Source organism: Oncorhynchus mykiss, chromosome 25 (genome assembly GCF_057628025.1).
Source record: "Oncorhynchus mykiss isolate SJ-2025 chromosome 25, ASM5762802v1, whole genome shotgun sequence".
Taxonomy (NCBI): Eukaryota; Metazoa; Chordata; class Actinopteri; order Salmoniformes; family Salmonidae; genus Oncorhynchus; species Oncorhynchus mykiss.
The window spans coordinates 31,667,501-31,686,962 of record NC_143046.1 but is presented as its reverse complement, the minus strand read 5'-3'; the positions used below and the strand labels follow the sequence as shown (position 1 = coordinate 31,686,962).

Genomic DNA, 19,462 nt, shown 5'->3' with positions numbered 1-19,462 from the left:
TGCACCTGAACTCAATTCCGAGTCTCATATCAAAGGGTCTGAATACTTATGTAAATGATATATACGTATATAAATTAGCAAAAATTCCTAAAAACCTGTTTTTGCTTTGTCATTGTGGGTCATTGTATGGATTGATGAGGGAAAATCCATTTTAGAATAAGGCTGTAAAGTAACAACATGTGGAAAAAGTCCAGGGGTCTGAATACAGTGTATATGTTGAAGAGGGTGGGGCTCAAGCTGCATCTCTGTCTCCTTCCACGGCCCCGTGGAAAGGAACGTGCATGTTTTTTTTCCAATTTGAACTGCACACTTGCTGTTTGTGTTGTTTGTGTGATTTTATAATGTTGTATGTTTTTCCCCCAACACCACTTTCCATAAATTTGTATAGCAGACCCTCATGTCAAATTGAGTCATAAGCTTTTTTGAAATCAACAAATTATGAGAAGACTTTGCTTTAGTCTTGGTTTGTTGTTTGTTAATTAGGGTGTGCAGGGTGAATACGTGCCCCCCCCACCACCTCTCTCTCTCTCTGTCTCTCTCTAACATTCTGTGGTGGTGATACTTTAGTCAGTAGAGTAAGTGAAAGAATGGTCCCCACAGAAAGGCTATGATAAATAGTCCTTGTCTGAGATGAGCTAAACATGTTCATTTTGGTTCTCTTCTCCGTGCCAAGCAGGCAACAGAATCATATCCTCCTTGATTTCCTCCTATTTTCAAACCTTTGCCTCTCTCTTCTTTCTCCTATTCTATCTCTCTCTCCCTTCTTTCTCATACTCTCTCTCTCTCCATTCTTTCTCATATGTTTTCTCTCTCTCCCTTTAAAAAAAAAATGTCTCTCACTGTACGTTATTTATGTAAAAGGATTGGAATAGCGTTTTCTAATCTTTCCGAAGGAATTACACCTCCCCTTTCTATTCCCCCCTACGTCCCTCTTTCTCTTCTGTCTTTCTCGCTCTCTCCTCAGTGGAATTGAATATTGCTTTTGTAATCTCGCAGACGGAAGGCCTCTGGTCATGCATTGTGTTCTGACGGCTGTTCCTGGTGCTGATGCAAGTGTGCTAGTGTGTGTCCGTGTGTGTGGGTGTGTGTGTGTGTGTGTTTGCATGTGTGAGTGGGTCTGCTGCTCTCAGCTTCCTGTGCTTATTAAACCCAGGGTAAAACTGGGGTCAGGTGAAATTAATGGCAAGACACTCTGACACCTGTAGTTCATTCACATAGGATTACTCGTTCGATATCTGGGGAAGTGTTATCTGTAGGTTAGTGCTATCCGGAATCATGGAGAGCATAGACCATTTTCTTCATTATATTCTATCTACAGTTGAATTCAGAAGTTTACATACACCTTAGCCAAATTCATTTAAACTCAGTTTTTCACATTTCTTGACATTTAATCCTACTAAGAATTCCCTGTCATAGGTCAGTTAGGATCACCACTTCATTTTAAGAATGTGAAATGTCAGCATAATAGTAGAGAGAATGATTTGTTTCAGCTTTTATTTCTTTCATCACATTCCCAGGGGGTCAGATGTTTACATACACTCAATTAGTATTTGGCAGCATTGCCTTTAAATTGATTAACTTGGGTCAAACGTTTCAGGTAGCCTTCCACAAGCTTCCCACTGAATCAGGTTTGTAGGCCTCCTTGCTCCCACACACTTTTTCAGTTCTGCCCACAAATTTTCTATAGGATTGAGGTCAGGGCTTTGTGATAGCTACTCCAATACCTTGACATTGTTGTCCTTTAAGCCATTTTGCCACGACTTTGGAAGTATGCTTTGGGTCATTGTCAATTTGGAAGACACATTTGTGACCAAGCTTTACCTTCCTGACTGATGTCTTGAGATGTTGCTTCAATATATCCACATAATTTTGTTTCCTCATGATGCCATCTATTTTGTGAAGTGCACCAGTCCCTCCTGCAGCAAAGCACCCTCACAACATGATGCTGGCACCCCCATGCTCCACGGTTGGGATGGTGTTCTACGGGTTGCAAGCCTCCCCCTTTTTCCTCGAAACATAACGATGGTCATCAAATACTTCCGGCGCCGACAGAGATGACCGCCTCGCTTCGCGTTCCTAGGAAACTATGCAGTATTTTGTTTTTTTTACGTGTTATTTCTTACATTGGTACCCCAGGTAATCTTAGGTTTCATTACATACATTCGGGAGGAACTACTGAATATAAGAGCAACGTCAACTCACCATCATTATGACCAGGAATATGACTTTCCCGAAGCAGATCCTGTGTTTTGCCTTCCACCCAGTACAATGGATCGGATCCCAGCCGGCGAACCCAAACAACGACACCGTAAAAGGGGCAAGCGAAGCGGTCTTCTGGTCAGGCTCCGGAGACGGGCACATCGCTCACCACTCCCTAGCATACTACTCGCCAATGTCCAGTCTCTTAACAACAAGGTTGATGAAATCCGAGCAAGGGTAGCATTCCAGAGAGACATCAGAAACTGTAACGTTCTTTGCTTCAAGGAAACATGGCTCACTCGAGAGACGCTATCGGAGTCGGTGCAGCCAGCTGGATTATTCACGCATCTCGCAGACAGAAACAAGCATCTTTCTGGTAAGAAGAGGGGCGGGGGGGTATGCCTTATGATTAACCTGTTGCGACGAGCAATCCCGTATCCGGAAGCGTAATTATAGCCTCAAGCTCATTACCATAACGCAACGTTAACTATTCATGAAAATCACAAATGAAATGAAATAAATATATTGGCTCACAAGCTTAGCCTTTTGTTAACAACACTGTCATCTCAGATTTTCAAAAAATGCTTTTCAACCATAGCTACACAAGCATTTGTGTAAGAGTATTGATAGCTAGCATAGCATAAAGCCTAGCATTCAGCAGGCAACATGTTCACAAAAACAAGAAAAGCATTCAAATAAAATCATTTACCTTTGAAGAACTTCGGATGTTTTCAATGAGGAGACTCTCAGTTAGATAGCAAATGTTCAGTTTTTCCAAAAATATTATTTGTGTAGGAGAAATCACTCTGTTTTGTTCATCACGTTTGGCTAAGAAAAAAACCCGAAAATTCAGTCATTACAACGACAAACTTTTTTCCAAATTAACTCCATAATATCGACAGAAACATGGCAAACGATGTTTAGAATCAATCCTCAAGGTGTTTTTCACATATCTATTCGATGATAAATCACTCGTGGCAGTTTGGTTTCTCCTCTGTTCAAAATGGAAAAATGCACGCACCTGGAGATTACGCAATAGTTTCGACGGAGGACACCGAGCGGACACCTGGTAAATGTAGTCTCTTATGGTCAATTTTCCAATGATATGCCTACAAATACGTCACAATGCTGCAAACACCTTGGGGAAACGACAGAAAGTGTAGGCTTATTCCTTGCACAGTCACAGCCATATAAGGAGACATTGGAACACTGCGCATTCAAAATCAGGCTCACTTCCTGTATGAAATTTCATCTTGGTTTCGCCTGTAGCATTAGTTCTGTGGCACTCACAGACAATATCTTTGCAGTTTTGGAAACGTCAGAGTGTTTTCTTTCCAAAGCTGTCAATTATATGCATAGTCAAGCATCTTTTCGCGACAAAATATCTTGTTTAAAACGGGAACGTTTTTCATCCAAAAATGAAATACTGCCCCCAGAGGTTCAAGAGGTTAATGAGACGTGGTGTGATCATAACAACATACAGGAACTCAAGTCCTTCTGTTCATCTGACTTAGAATTCCTCACAATCAAATGTGGAATTCTCTTCGATTATAATCACATATTCCCTCCCAAGCAGACACATCGATGGCCCTGAACTAACTTTATTTTACTCTATGTAAACTGGAAACCACATATCCTGAGGCTGCATTCATTGTAGCAGGGGATTTTAACAAGGCTAATCTGAAAACAAGACTCCCTAAATTCTATCAGCTTATCGATTGTGCAACCAGGGCTGGTAAAATCCTGGATCATTGTTATTCTAACTTCCGCGACGCATATAAGGCCCTCCCCCGCCCTCCCCCGCTCTCCTTTCGGAAAAGCTGACCACGACTCCATTTTGTTGCTTCCAGCCTACAGACAGAAACTAAAACAAGAAGCTCCCGCGCTCAGGTCTGTTCAACGCTGGTCCGACCAATCTGATTCCACGCTTCAAGACTTCTTCGATCACGTGGATTGGGATATGTTCCGCATTGCGTCGAACAACAACATTGACAAATACGCTGATTTGGTGAGCGAGTTCATTAGAAAGTGCATCGGCGATGTCCACCTGTAGTAAATTAAATTGATTGGACATGATTTAGAAAGGCACACACCTGTCAATATAAGGTCCCATGAGGTGGTCACCTCCCTGACCAAGAACCCAATGGTCACTCTGACTGAGCTCTAGAGTTCCTTTCAGGAGATGGGAGAACCTTCCAGAAGAACAATCATCTCTGCAGCACTCAACCAATCAGCCCTTTATGATAGAGTGGCTAGACAGAAGCCACTCCTCAGTAAAAGGCACCTGACAGAAACAAGTTTCTCTGGTCTGATGAAACCAAGATTGAACTCTTTGGCCTGAATCCCAAGTGTCACATCTGGAGGAAACCTGGCACCATTCCAACGGAGATGTATAGTGGTGGCAGCATCATGCTGTGGTGAGTTTTTTTAGCGGCAGGGACTGGGAGACTAGTCAGGATTGAGGAAAAGATTAATGGAGCAATGAAGTATAGTGGTGGCAGCATCATGCTGTGGTGAGAGATCCTTGATGAAGACCTGCTCCAGAATACTCAAAACCTCAGACTGGGGTGAAGGTTCACCTTCCAACAGGACAATGGCAATGGCCCTAAGCACACAGCCAGGGAGTGGCTTCGGAACAAGTCTCTGAATGTCCTTGTGTGGCCCAGCCAGAGCCTGGACTTGAACCCGATCTAACATCTCAGAGACCTGAAAATAGCTGTACAGGGACACTCCCAATCCAACCGGACAGAGCTTGAGAGGATCTGCAGAGAAGAATGGGAGAAACTCTCCAAATACAGGTGTGCCAAGCCTGTAGCGTCATACCCAAGAATGTAATCACTGACAAAGGTGCTTAAACAAAGTGCTGAAAGTACTGAATACTTATGTAAATGTGATATTTCTGTTTTTTATTTTGAATACATTTGCAAACATTTCTCCAAAACTGTTTTTGCTATGTGATTATGGGGTATTGTGTGTAGATTGATGAGGGGAAAAAACAATGTTATCCATTTCAGCATAAGGCTGTAACGTAAAACTAAACCTATATTATACAAAAAACTATACTTACCTTGGTCTAAACATCGGCGCCACAGGTAACTTCAACAAAGCTGTGAACGATCTGAGAAACAATGCAAGAAGGGCCTTCTACGCAATCAAAAGGAACATAACATTTGACATACCAATTAGGATCTGGCAAAAAATACTTGAATCAGTTATAGAACCCGTTGTCCTTCATTGTTGTGAGGTCTGGGGTCCGTTCACCAACCAAGACTTCACAAAACGGGACAAATATCAAATTAAGACTGCATGCAGAATTCTGCAAAAATATCCTCAGTGTACAAAGTAAAACATCAAATAATGCATGCAGAGCAGAATTAGGCCAATACCCGCTAATTATCAAAATCCAGAAAAGAGGCATTCAATTTTACAACCACCTCAAAGGAAGCGATTCCCAAACCTTCCACAACAAAGCCATCCCCTACAGTGAGCTGAACCTGGAGAAGCATGCTGATCCTGGGGCTCTGTTCACAAACACAAACAGAGGCCCAGGATAGCAACAGAATTAAACCCAACCAAATCTTGAGAAAACTCAAGTATAATTACTTGACACATTTGAAAGAATTTTGAAAAAAAGAGCACAAACTAGAATGCTATTTGGCCCTAAACAGTGAGCACAAAATGACAGAATACCTGACCACTGTGACTGACCCAAAATTAAGGAAAGCTTTGACTATGTACAGACTCAGTGAGCCTTGCTATTGAGAGAGGCCACAGTAGACCTGACTCTCAAGAGAAGACAAGCTATGTGCACCCTGCCCACAAAATTAGGTGGAAACTGAGCTGCACTTCCCAACTTTCTGGCAAATGTATGACCATATTGGAGACACATTTTTCCCTCAGATTACACAGAACCATAAAGAATTTGAAAATGAATCAAATTTTGATAAACTCCCGTATCTATTGGGTGAAATACCACAGTGTGCCATCACAACAGCAAAATTTATGAACTTTTGCCATAAGGGCAACCAGTAAAGAACAAACACCGTTGTAAAAACTAACCATGTTTATTTATTTTCCCTTTTGTACTTTAACTATTTGCACAGCGTTACAACACTGTATACGGTGGCTTGTGAAAGCATTCACCCCCTTGGCATTTTTGCAATTTTGTTGCCTTACAACCTGGAATTCAAATTGATTTTGGGGGAGTTTGTTTCATTCGATTTACACAACATGCCTACCACTTTGAAGAGGCAAAATATGTTTTATTGTGAAACAAACAAGAAATTAGACAAACAACTGAAAACTTGAGCATGCATAACTATCCCCCCCCCCCCAAGTCATTACTTTGTAAAGCCACCTTTTACCTTTTGCAGCAATTACAGCTGCAAGTCTCTTGTCTCTTTAAGCTTGGCACATGTAGCCACTGGGATTTTTGCCCATTCTTCAAGGAAAAACTGCTCCAGCTCCTTCAAGTTGGATGGGTTCTGCTGGTGTACAGAAATCTTTAAGTCAGACTGATTCTCAATTGATTGAGGTCTGGGCTTTGACTAGGCCATTCGTAGACATTTAAATGTTGCCCCTTAAACCACTTGAGTGTTGCTTTAGCAGTATGCTTAGGGTCATTGTCCTGCTGGAAGGTGAACCCCTGTCCCAGTCTCAAATCTCTGGAAGACTGAAACAAGTTTCCCTCAAGAATTTCCCTTTGTTTTGCGCCATCCATCATTACCTAAAGATTTTGACCAGTTTCCCAGTCCCTGCCGATGAAAAACATCCCCACAGCATACTGATGCTGATGGTGTTCTGTGTTCGGTTTGCGCCAGACATAGTGTTTTTCTTGATGTCCAAAAATCTCAATTTTAGTCTCATCTGACCAGAGTAATTTCTTCCATATGTTTGGAGAGTCTGCCACATGCCTTTCGGTGAACACCAATCACGTTTGCTTAGTTTTTTCTTTAAGAAATGCTTTTTTCTGGCCACTCTTCTGTAAGCCCAGCTCTGTTTTGTATTTTACCTTTATTTAACTAGGCAAGTCGGTTAAGAACAAATTCTTATTTTCAAAGACGGCCTAGGAACAGTGGGTTAACTACCTGTTCAGGGTAAGAACGACAGATTTGTACCTTGTCAGCTTGGGGGTTTGAACTTGCAACCTTCCGGTTACTATTCCAACACTAGGCTACCCTGCCGCCCCAGGGTAGTGTACGGCTTAAAGTGGTCCTATGGACCGATACTCCAATCTCCGCTGTAGAGCTTTGCAGCTCCTTCAGGGTTATCTATGGTGTCTTTGCTGCCTCTCTGAGTTTTGGTGGGCGGCCCTCTCTTGGCAGGTTTGTTGTGGTGCCATATTCTTTCCATTTTTTTAAATAATGTATTTAATGTTGCTCCGTGGGATGTGCTTGGTGGTGCCCCTTAATTAGTGGTGTTGCAGACTCTGGGGCCTTTTAGAACAGGTGTATATATACTGAGATCATGTGACAGATCATGTGACACTTATATGGCACACAGGTGGACTTTATTTAACTAATTATGTGACTTCTGAAGGTCATTGGTTGCACCAGATCTTATTTAGGGGCTTCATAGCAAAGGGGTGAATACATATGCACGTACCACTTTTCCGTTTTGTATTTCTTTAAAAAATAAATAAACAAGTCATTTTTTTTATTTCACTTCACAAATTTTGACTATTTTGTGTATGTCCATTACATGAAATCCAAATAAAAATCTATTTAAATTACAGGTTGTAATGCACCAAAATAGGAAAAACACCAAGAGGGATGAATACTTTTGCAAGGCTCTGTATTGTGGTCATGGGATGCCAGAGTTGTGTGTTTGGGAGGTATTTAAAATGGATTTTGACATTTCATGGGGTTTCTATGGGGAAGGCGGGGGTAGAATCAGCTTATTACCTACAGTACATCTAAACGCTCCAGCATTTGACCTAAAAACTGTCTGGGATACTGACAAACGACCAGGCAAGTGTTATAATGGGCCCAGAAGTGTTTTTGCGTAAACTTCCCCTTTAAGCTGATATTAATTTATAAAAGTAGAATGTTCCAAGTTTCCTTTGGAAATTTTCCGAATGTAATGTTTACTGTTCATTTTGTATTGTTCATTTCACTTTTGTTTGTTATATATTTCACTTGCTTTGGCAGTGTAAACATATGTTTTCCATGCCATTAAAGGCCTTTAAATTAAATTGAATTGAATTGAAAGGCAGAGAGAGAGAGAGAGTGTGAGAGAAAGAAAGAAAGAAAGAAAGAAAGAGTGACAGAGAAAGAGAAATAGATTGTGTATGCGAGAGAGAGAATGGGAGAGAGTGTGAAATATTGCAGTGAGGGAGAGAGAGAGAGAGAGAGAGAGAGAGAGAGAGAGAGAGAGGATATGAATAAAACATCCCATCCAGATTGACTGGCAGAGAACGTGCAGCAGTCTAACAGTGAGTAAGCCAAATGGTTATTCACAGGTTATTCACAACCTCTCTCTCTCTCGCTCGCATTATGGCAAATCCATTTAATTGTCCGTCAGATTTCCCAATCTCTCCTGAACAGAGAAGCCCATTTGTATACCTAAATAATTACCAACTCTCCTCTCTCCCTGGTCTAACTTTCACACTGGTAGTATCATCTCTAACATCAGTCAGTTAGCATAGGGAGTGCGTGGTGGAAACCACAACCAAGCAAACGTCCAACACCAGGCTATTCTACAATGCTGTATGCTACAACATTATAATATGCTACATGTCACTCATTACACATTGTTTGTCAAGCTACATTCCTTGCCTCGTTATGCTACAGTACATGCAGCAACATTTAACAAGGAATCTCCACCCAAAAACTATCTTTTGGTATTTGTTTCATTAGTCCATTGTTGACATAGTCCCAAAATGTTTTGCTCATCAGCACTCAAGTTTTCAAGATATGTAAATTTTATAATGGGTTGGCAGGGTAGCCTAGTGGTTAGAGCATTGGGCCAGTAACTGAAAGGTTGCCAGATCAAATCCCCGAGCTGATAAGGTAAAAATCTGTCGTTCTACCCCTGAACAAGGAAGTTAACCCACTGTTCCTAGGCCGTCGTTGTAAATAAGAATTTGTTCTTAACTGACTTGCCTAGTTAAAAAAATAACTTCTATAATACAGAAATCATCCACACATGATGCATTTTTTATCATACAGTATAATGCAAAAATCAGCATCTGATGCATAATGAATAATACGGGGAGTTTTAATAAGAATTGCTGGTGAAAACCCATAGGTATACACTAAACCCAGACAAATGCGATATTGGCTGTTTTACATTAGGCTGTGGAATGTCACTGATACTAGCAAACAAAACCTTCTCTCGCTAACTAAACCATCTTTCTCTCGTTCTCTCTTGCTCATTCTCTATCTCATTCACAGACTCTTCCCTAAAGAGGGCAACAGAAGCCGTAGACCGTGGCAACAGCAGCAGCAGGGGGGAAGATGGATTTGAGATGTCCCTGTTTCATCTGTTTCCCATACTCTCCTCCCTGGCTTTTTAATTGCAGGTGGTCCAAGGAGAGCCAGCGTACTGAAGGCTCAAGATTGCTCCAAAATGGCCGCAGGTGGCGAGGAACAGGGATCAGAGTGGATGTGAGTGATAAAAAAAACTCCCAACGTCCCCAATGAGCTTAACCTGCTTCTATCTGTCCCCACCTGTCTGTTTCCCTCTTTCTTGCTCAGTCTCTCTCTCTCTTTCTCTCATCCTTCTCTGTGTATCACTTTCCTTTGCTGCTTTTTTCTGTCCATCACGGTTTCTATCTCCTCTTTTTCCGTCTGTCCATATCGCTTTCTATCTCCTCTTTTTTCATGTGATGATATTAGAGTGTATAGGAGTCCCCTGCTGCTGCTCACCTGCCGTTTAACACAGAGACAGCAAGTGCTCAGGTCTTTAACTGTAATACCCAACACCAAAACAGAACCACTGTCCACATTGGCCGCTGACTCCGTCCGTCCGTCCGTCCGTCCGTCCGTCCGTCTGTCTATCTATCCGTCTGTATGTGTATACACATTAACATCACCCGTTTGAAGGTGAGCTGGGTTCCATTGTACTGCTGATCTGAACTATCAGTGGCTTAGTCAGCAATGGGCTTTGGAGCAGTTCAACCAGCCAGCTTTAAGGACGGAGCAGTTCAATCAGCCAGATTTAAGGACAGAGCAGTTCTATCAGCCAGCTTTAAGGACAGAGCAGTTCAATCAGCCAGATTTAAGGACAGAGCAGTTCTATCAGCCAGCTTTAAGGACAGAGCAGTTCAATCAGCCAGATTTAAGGACAGAGCAGTTCTATCAGCCAGCTTTAAGGACAGAGCAGTTCAATCAGCCAGATTTAAGGACGGAGCAGTTCAATCAGCCAGCTTTAAGGACAGAGCAGTTCAATCAGCCAGCTTTAAGAATGGAGCAGTTCAATCAGCCAGCTTTAAGGACAGAGCAGTTCAATCAGCCAGCTTTAAGAATGGAGCAGTTCAATCAGCCAGATTTAAGGACAGAGCAGTTCAATCAGCCAGCTTTAAGGACAGAGCAGTTCAATCAGCCAGCTTTAAGGACGGAGCAGTTCAATCAGCCAGATTTAAGGACGGAGCAGTTCAACCAGCCAGATTTAAGGACGGAGCAGTTCAATCAGCCAGCTTTAAGGATGGAGCAGTTCAATCAGCCAGATTTAAGGACGGAGCAGTTCAATCAGCCAGCTTTAAGAATGGAGCAGTTCAACCAGCCAGATTTAAGGACGGAGCAGTTCAACCAGCCAGCTTTAAGGATGGAGCAGTTCAACCAGCCAGATTTAAGGACACACACAGAGACACACACACACACATGCGCATAGAAACACACACACAGACACGCACAAGCACGAACACACACACACACACACAGGCTAAAATAAACTTGATGCAGACCAGGCCCCTGCAGAGTGTCAATCAGTCTCTGATGCTCAGCTTTGACATGTTGGATCATTGTTAATTTAACCGGTGGGGAGCAGGGGTGTGCTGCCCTCGTTTAGCGTATTCATTCAGTTTATGTGTGTGGTTGTGTGCGTGTGTGCGTGTGTGTGAATGCGTGCGCGCGTGTGTGTGGGTGTGTGTGTGTAAGTGAGCCTGTGGAGTTCTCCAACTCAGTAAAGAGGTTATTGAATTTTAGCGCAGGTGCAAACTAAAGAAAAAAACGCTTTGCTTAAGTCTACATCTTATCCTGTCCCAGGTCCCCTCTAGGCTACGTTCCCTTTGTTTATGCCAAAATCACACCGACTCACTCTCTCTCACCCTCCTCTCCCCTTCTAAAATGAAATCGATATTACCATGTCAACTTACATTTTCCTTCCTTGCTGATGAACTGACAGTGCACACACACACTCTTACTCACACACACACACTCACTTTAGAGCAAAGGCTGTCATTCGTGTCTCTGATCGCTGTGAGATGGTTCTGCAGAATACTCCGTGTTTACAGCTTAAACACTAAGCATCTGGTAAAGTGGTAAAGAGCATCCCAACACACACACACACACACACACACCCTACCCTCTCTGTAGACTCTCCATATGGTCCTGAGGAGCTATAGCAAATCAAGCGTAGAGCAGGGGTAAGTAGCCCATCCTGTTGGATACCATCAAGGAGAAATAGGAATGAGAACAGCTCCTCTCACTCTCTCTCATCCTCCCTCTCACTCTCTCTCATCCTTCCACTCACTCTGTCTCATCCTTCCTTTCACTCTCTCTCATCCTACCTCTCACTCTCTCTCATCCTCCCTCTCACTCTCTCTCATCCTTCCTCTCACTCTCTCTCATCCTACCTCTCACTCTCTCTCATCCTACCGCTCACTCTCTCATGCTTACTCTTTCTCACCCTCTCTCATGCTTCCTCTCACTCTCTCTCATCCTCCCTCTCACTCTCTCATGCTTCCTCTCTCTCTCTCTCATCCTACCTCTCACTCTCTCTTATGCTTCCTCTCACTCTCTCTCATCCTACCTCTCACTCTCTCTCATGCTTACTCTCTCTCATCCTAACTCTCACTGTCTCTCATCATTCCTCTCACTCTGTCTCATCCTTCCTCTCACTCTGTCTCATCCTTCCCCTCACTCTCTCTCATCCTACCTCTCACTCTCTCATCCTCCCTCTCACTCTCTCTCATGCTTACTCGCTCTCATCCTACCTCTCACTGTCTCTCATCCTTCCTCTCACTCTGTCTCATCCTTCCTCTCACTCTCTCTCATCCTACCTCTCACTCTCTCTCATCCTCCCGCTTACTCTCTCTCATCCTCCCTCTCTCTCATGCTTCCTCTCACTCTCTCTCATCCTACCTCTCACTCTCTCTCATGCTTACTCTCTCTCATCCTACCTCTCACTGTCTCTCGTCCTTCCTCTCACTCTGTCTCATCCTTCCTCTCACTCGCTCTCATCCTACATCTCACTCTGTCTCATCCTACCTCTCACTCTGTCTCATCCTACCTCTCACTCTCTCTCATGCTTACTCTCTCTCATCCTACCTCTCACTGTCTCTCATCCTTCCTCTCACTCTGTCTCATCCTTCCTCTCACTCGCTCTCATCCTACATCTCACTCTGTCTCATCCTACATCTCACTCTGTCTCATCCTACCTCTCACTCTGTCTCATCTTACCTCTCACTCTCTCTCATGCTTACTCTCTCTCATCCTACCTCTCACTGTCTCTCGTCCTTCCTCTCACTCTGTCTCATCCTTCCTCTCACTCGCTCTCATCCTACATCTCACTCTGTCTCATCCTACCTCTCACTCTGTCTCATCCTACCTCTCACTCTCTCTCATGCTTACTCTCTCTCATCCTACCTCTCACTGTCTCTCATCCTTCCTCTCACTCTGTCTCATCCTTCCTCTCACTCGCTCTCATCCTACATCTCACTCTCCTAATCCTACATCTCACTCTGTCTCATCCTACCTCTCACTCTGTCTCATCCTACCTCTCACTCACTCTTCTTCCCTTGCACTTACTCTTTCTCTTTCCTCCTTCTGACACACACACACACACACACACACACACCCAAACACACACACACACACACACACACTCTCTCTTCACTGTAGATACGATCAATAAGGTAGAGGAGCCCTGAGGAAGCACACTGAGTAGGACGGTAAACTCTCTCTGACCCATCAAAGACTATCTGTCTGTCCCACTCCATACGCCACCCTTTAACCTCTCACCCTGCTCCTACACAGCCCATTGGCCACCTCCACCGTCTCACTCTGGGTCTGAGCTTCTGATTGGCCACCTCTACCATTTCAATACAGATCTACACATTTGATTGGTCCACTCGTATCTTAAAGGAAATGTAGAATTCAATATTTATATTATTTGGAAACAAATTATATGAAAAACAAATCTTGTTATTGACACGATTATTATTGGAGACCACATTTAGAGATGCTTATCACAGAAGCCAACCTATAGAAATGACAATTCATTTTGCCGTTTTGTTTGATTTGCATCCAGCTGGACTTTTGCAACTAGCAGAGATTCTTTCATTTCATGTCACTAAAGGTAGACGGCTAAATGACATTGCCACGAACAGGACCACAGATATCGCGCAGAGCGAGACACAAGGCTTCGCTCTTAGACAGTCACACACATGTGCCCGGTTTCGCCTTCACGCTGCTACAACATGGTAGCTACGGGACCAGAACAGCGGAGGAGTTTAGCCACGCACTTCAACGCTCTTAGTTGTTTGCGGAAATTGACCCACTATGCCCTTTACATTGAGCATAATACGTCGTATCGCTGAGTGTACTTCAATACGCTGGTACATGTGAGTAACCCTGGCTGTGTGTGTGATGGAGTAGCCTGTTGGTTATTGAGTGGCAGAAGATGAACAGAGGTGATGTGGAAAAGCTGCCAGCGAGAGGGCAGAGGGTAGAGAGTGTGTGTGTGTGTGTGTGTGTGTGTGTGTGTGTGTGTGTGTGTGTGTGTGTGTGTGTGTGTGTGTGTGTGTGACTCCAGGGAATTGACTAATGGAAGTATCATCCAACACCCAAACAGAAGAACTCACATAACACAAGACATGGGTCCAGGGCAACAGTACTTCAAGTCTCAGGAAGGCAACGTCACAATGTCAGCATTCCAGATCTCTCTCTCTCTTTCACATCTCTCCCACCTGTTATATTTTATTCAGTCTGTTCCATCCTGTTCCGTCCTTTTTCTCTCTCAGTGGCTGATTGCTTTATCACAAGTCAACTCTCACATCATCCGCAGAGAGCATCAACTGCTCAGGGTTAAATGCCGCTAAAGAGAATTCAAGGGAAAGCATTTTTGTTTTTGATAGCTCGGTTTGTGTGGTTCGATATGACTGCACTCCTGATGGGATGCTGGTCCTTTCTGAGTCTTCTATTGCGCCCACAGCAGTGTTATTCATCCATCCACAGTAGGCTTCAGAAGTCTTTTGGGTTTGTGAAGGAGGTTCTTCGTGGTGCTGCAGTGACCCCAAGTGGCCAAGAGGAGAATTGACACTGCTAATTTAAACCCAGATAATAGGGCTCAGGTGGAGATGGAGCTCTCTCTGAGACTCATTCAAACACACATGGTAACACATCGCAACCATGTACACACACCTAGTCATGACAGGTATTCAGGCTAAGGAGTTGACTGGTAACACTTGTGCGAGCAAGTGAGCTGAGTAGCATGCCAGTCTCTGTGTGTGTTAGCATGTCTTTGAAGACAGAGAAAGGAACGGACAGAATTAAATCTCCCTGCAAGGTTTCTGTGAGGGAGAGGAAGCAAGGGAGGGAGAAGCGGATGAAGAGAGGGAGGAGAGGAAGAGAACAGAGGGAAAGGCAAATCTCCCTGACAGTCTAATTTAGTGCACACATGTTTGTACCCAGCAGGGTCAGCGTAAAATGTAATCATCCCACCCCCCCGCACACACACAACATCGCGTAGTGCGCTCACACACACAGACACACACTCATACACACCTGTAACCACGCAGCAAGGCGAGTTTCAGCATCTCTCAGCCCTCTCAGCCCTCTGAGGCGTTTAAATCAGTTCACAGAGCTGCAATAGTGTGTGTGTGTGTGTGTGTGTGTGTGTGTGTGTGTGTGTGTGTGTGTGTGTGTGTGTGTGTGTGTGTGTGTGTGTGTGTGTGTGTGTGTGTGTGTGTGTGTGTGTGTGTGTGTGTGTGTGTGTGTGCTTTCGTGCGTGTGTGTTACTTGGGTGGGGTGGGGGGGCTCCTGACAGGTGGGTTGAAGCCCTGTTCATCTCCACTGGGCTGTGGCGGCTCCTCTCTCCTTCTCTCTCTCTCTCTCTCTTTCTCACTGTCTGTCTCTAGTGTGGATCAAAGTCTCCTGCCAGCCCAGAACAGACAAACACACTGACACACTGTCTCTGTCTCCTCTGTCTCTACTGGCACTACAGTCTTCCTGACTTGATCATACTCCTAGAATGTACTGTTCTGTATGTTCCCCCTGGCACATGTCCTGAGGTAGATACAAGTAACCAGCAGCTAGCGAGGATGAGAGGAAGAGAGATATAGTCAACAACACAGCTCTACTAGACCCGGCCCATCACAACGCAGCTCTACTAGACCCGGCCCATCACAACACAGCTCTACTAGACCTGTCCCATCACAACACAGCTCTACTAGACCCAGCCCATCACAACACAGCTCTGACCACTACTCCAGGGTCGGTCAGAACACTGCCCTTCAGGGAAGTAGACCACATGATGCAGTCCACACCATGTATCAATTAGATCGTCAGCCTACATATGCTGAGGTAACCTCTGGCAGAAGACCCCTAGAACAATCAGAGATAGGAGAGGTGCGCCAACTACTGCAACTAATATGCAGACTACTGAGCTAGACAGTCCCTTTAATTCACACACGGGCACGCACGCGCACACACACACACACAAACACACAGGGTTGCAGATTGCACATAACATAAGTACAATGCAATCTTATTCCATTCTTATTCATTTGTTTACAAATATTCCTAAATGTATTGACACCGGTATTATAATAATTATTATATGTAATGGTGTGTGTGTGTGTGTGTGTGTGTGCGCGTGTGTGTGTATGTATGTATGTATGTGTGTATATGTGTATGTGCATGTATGTGTATATATATATATATATATATATATGTATATGTATGTGTATATATATGTATATATATATGTATGTATGTATGTGTGTGTGTGTGTATGTATGTATGTATGTATGTGTGTATATGTATGTGTATGTATATATATATGTATATATATATGTATGTGTATGTATATATGTATGTATGTGTGTATATATGTATGTATATATGTGTATATGTGTATGTATATATATGTATATATACATATTTTATTTTTTTTGTTTTTTTCGATGTACTTTACTCAAACCAGTGAATATCACTTATTATAAATGAGATCATTAACTATCAGCTCTTGGAATATCCAGGGCCTATACTCTTCACATTTTGGTTATAAAACAACTAATCCAGAATTGATTAAAAACATCAAGGGACAGGACATCATAATCCTACTGGAAACATGGTGTCGTGGAGACATAGATACTCAGTGTCCCTCAGGCTATAGAGAAAGTTTACTACCATCAATCAAACATAAAAATGTTAAACGGGGCCGAGACTCAGGTGGAATCATCATTTGGCATAAGCAGGACTTAGCACTGAATGAAATGAAAAAAGGTACCACTCACATTTGGCTAAAACTTAACAAAGGTACAATCTATTGTGACAATGATGTATACATATGTGCAGCTTATGCTCCTCCTTCAGATTCATCATATTATGATGATCAGTTTTTTGACAATCTCCAGACAGAAATCATTACATTTCAGGCGCAGGGTAAAGTGCTTCTTTGTGGAGATTTCAATGCAAGAACAGGTTCTGAGCCTGACTACACTGATGCGGGAGGTAACCACCACATATTTGGACACCCCTCCTTGTACAGTAGCCCTATTATAAATAATAGAAACAGTCCTGACCAAATACTGAACAAAAATGGAAAAGAGTTAGTACATCTCTGTCGAGCCTTAGGCCTGTACATGCTTAATGGTAGAATCAGAGGGGACTCTTTAGGTCAGTTTACTTACTGCTCAGCTCTTGGGACAAGTGTAGTCGATTATGCCATCACTGACATTGACCCCTCCTCCATTAGTGCATTCACTGTCAGACCACAGACACCATTGTCAGATCACAGTCAGATCAACGTGTTTCTGAAGAAATTAACCGGCAATATTCATTCAAAAAAACAGCCCAATAAACTTTACAACATAAACCAATCGTTCAGATGGGCTCCAAACAGTGCAGAGGCATTCATTGAAACATTGAACTCAAATGAAATGATGAACTCTATACAGTTTTTCAATAACTCACAGTACCAAAACAATAAAGATGGTGTCAATTCAGCTACCCAAAACATCAACTGCATATTCCAAAAAGCAGCATCGAAAGCAAATTTGAGAAAACCAAAGCAATGCAACATCAGAAGCAAAAATCAAAATGTTTCTGACAAATGGTTTGATAATGAATGTAAAACAATTAGAAAACACCTAAGACAAATGTCAAACAAAAAACATAAGCAGCAAAACAACCCAGAGCTACGATATGAATACTTTGAAACTCTGAAACAGTATAAACAAACACTGAAATGCAAGAAATTGAATTATACCAACAAGACACTTGATGAAATTGAAAACGCAATTGACCAAAATCAGTTCTGGGACATGTGGAACAATTTAAGCACAACAAAGCCACAAGAATTAGCCATACAAGATGTAGGAATTTGGAAAACTTACTTTGATAATCTATACAAAAACATCCCACAAAAAGACTTAAACCAGAACCAATTAGAAATTAAAGAAAAATTGAACATCCTGGAATCAGTCATTAAAAACAACCAAAATCCATTAGATTACCCAATAACCCAACAAGAACTAAATGAAAAGCTAAAATCTATTAAATCAAAAAAGGCTTGTGGTGTAGACAACATCAGAAATGAAATGCTGAAAAACAGCACACCTGAGTTGCAAAATGCTGTGCTTAAATTGTTCAACATGGTTTTAACTTCTGGCTGCTTCCCTGATGTCTGGAACCAGGGGCTCATCTCCCCTATCCACAAAAGTGGAGACAAATCAGACCCCAATAATTACAGGGGAATTTGCGTCAACAGTAACTTGGGAAAGATTTTCTGTAGCATTTTGAATTCAAGAATTCAAACCTTTCTTCAAGAAAAAAATGTAATAAGTAAATGTCAAATTGGCTTTCTCCCTAACCATCGCACTACTGACCATATATACACCTTACACACACTAATTAATAAACACGTCCACCAAAAAAAAGAGGGCAAAATCTTTGCTTGCTTTATTGACTTTAAAAAAGCATTTGATTCGATTTGGCACGAAGGGCTATTCTACAAAATTCTACAAAGTGGGCTTGGTGGTAAGGTGTATGACTTAATAAAATGTATGTACACAGAAAATAAGTGTGCAATAAAAATCAAAAACCAAAGAACAGAATTTTTTTCACAATGTCGAGGTGTGAGACAAGGCTGCAATTTGAGTCCAAATCTTTTCAACATTTATATCAATGAATTAGCAGACATGTTGGACCAATCTCCAGCCCCAGGACTCACACTATTTGACACAGAGGTGAAATACCTGCTATATGCTGATGACTTGGTACTTCTATCACCAACCAAAGAAGGTCTTCAACAAAACATTAATATTCTGGAGCAATATTGCCATAATTGGGCCCTGGCAGTAAATTTCCAAAAAACTAAAATCATGATTTTCCAAAAAAAAAACAGATGTCAGAAACAAAAATGTAAATTCACCCTGAACAACACCTTAATTGAACACACAAAAAATTACACCTACCTTGGTCTGACCATATCTGCATCGGGAAACTTTAATATGGCAGTGAAGGCACTCAAAGAAAAAGCCCGCAGAGCAATGTATGCAATAAAAATGAAATTATTCAAAATCAACATCCCAATTAGAATTTGGACTAAAATATTTGACAGTGTAATCCTACCAATAGCACTTTATGGAAGTGAGGTTTGGGGGCCACTCAATAAACTGGATTTTAAAATGTGGGACAAACATCCAATTGAAACCCTACATGCAGAATTCTGTCGGAAAATTCTACAAGTTCAGAGAAATACACCAACTAATGCATGTAGGGCAGAATTGGGCCGTTTTCCAGTAATAATGAAAATACAGAAAAGATCATTAAAATTTTGGCTACATCTAAATTCAAGTCCAAATTCGAGTCTGCAA

At 42.4% G+C, this 19,462-nt stretch overlaps 1 long non-coding RNA gene across 1 annotated transcript in view; it reads left to right on the top strand.

Moving 5' to 3' along the window:
* Positions 1–19,462, top strand: part of LOC149971787 (uncharacterized) — a 547,180-nt gene that overhangs the window by 481,865 nt on the left and 45,853 nt on the right. Inside the window, exon 3 of the long non-coding RNA XR_016491666.1 lies at positions 9,722–9,806. This is a non-coding gene — a long non-coding RNA (uncharacterized LOC149971787). The remainder of the gene's footprint in view (positions 1–9,721; positions 9,807–19,462) is intronic.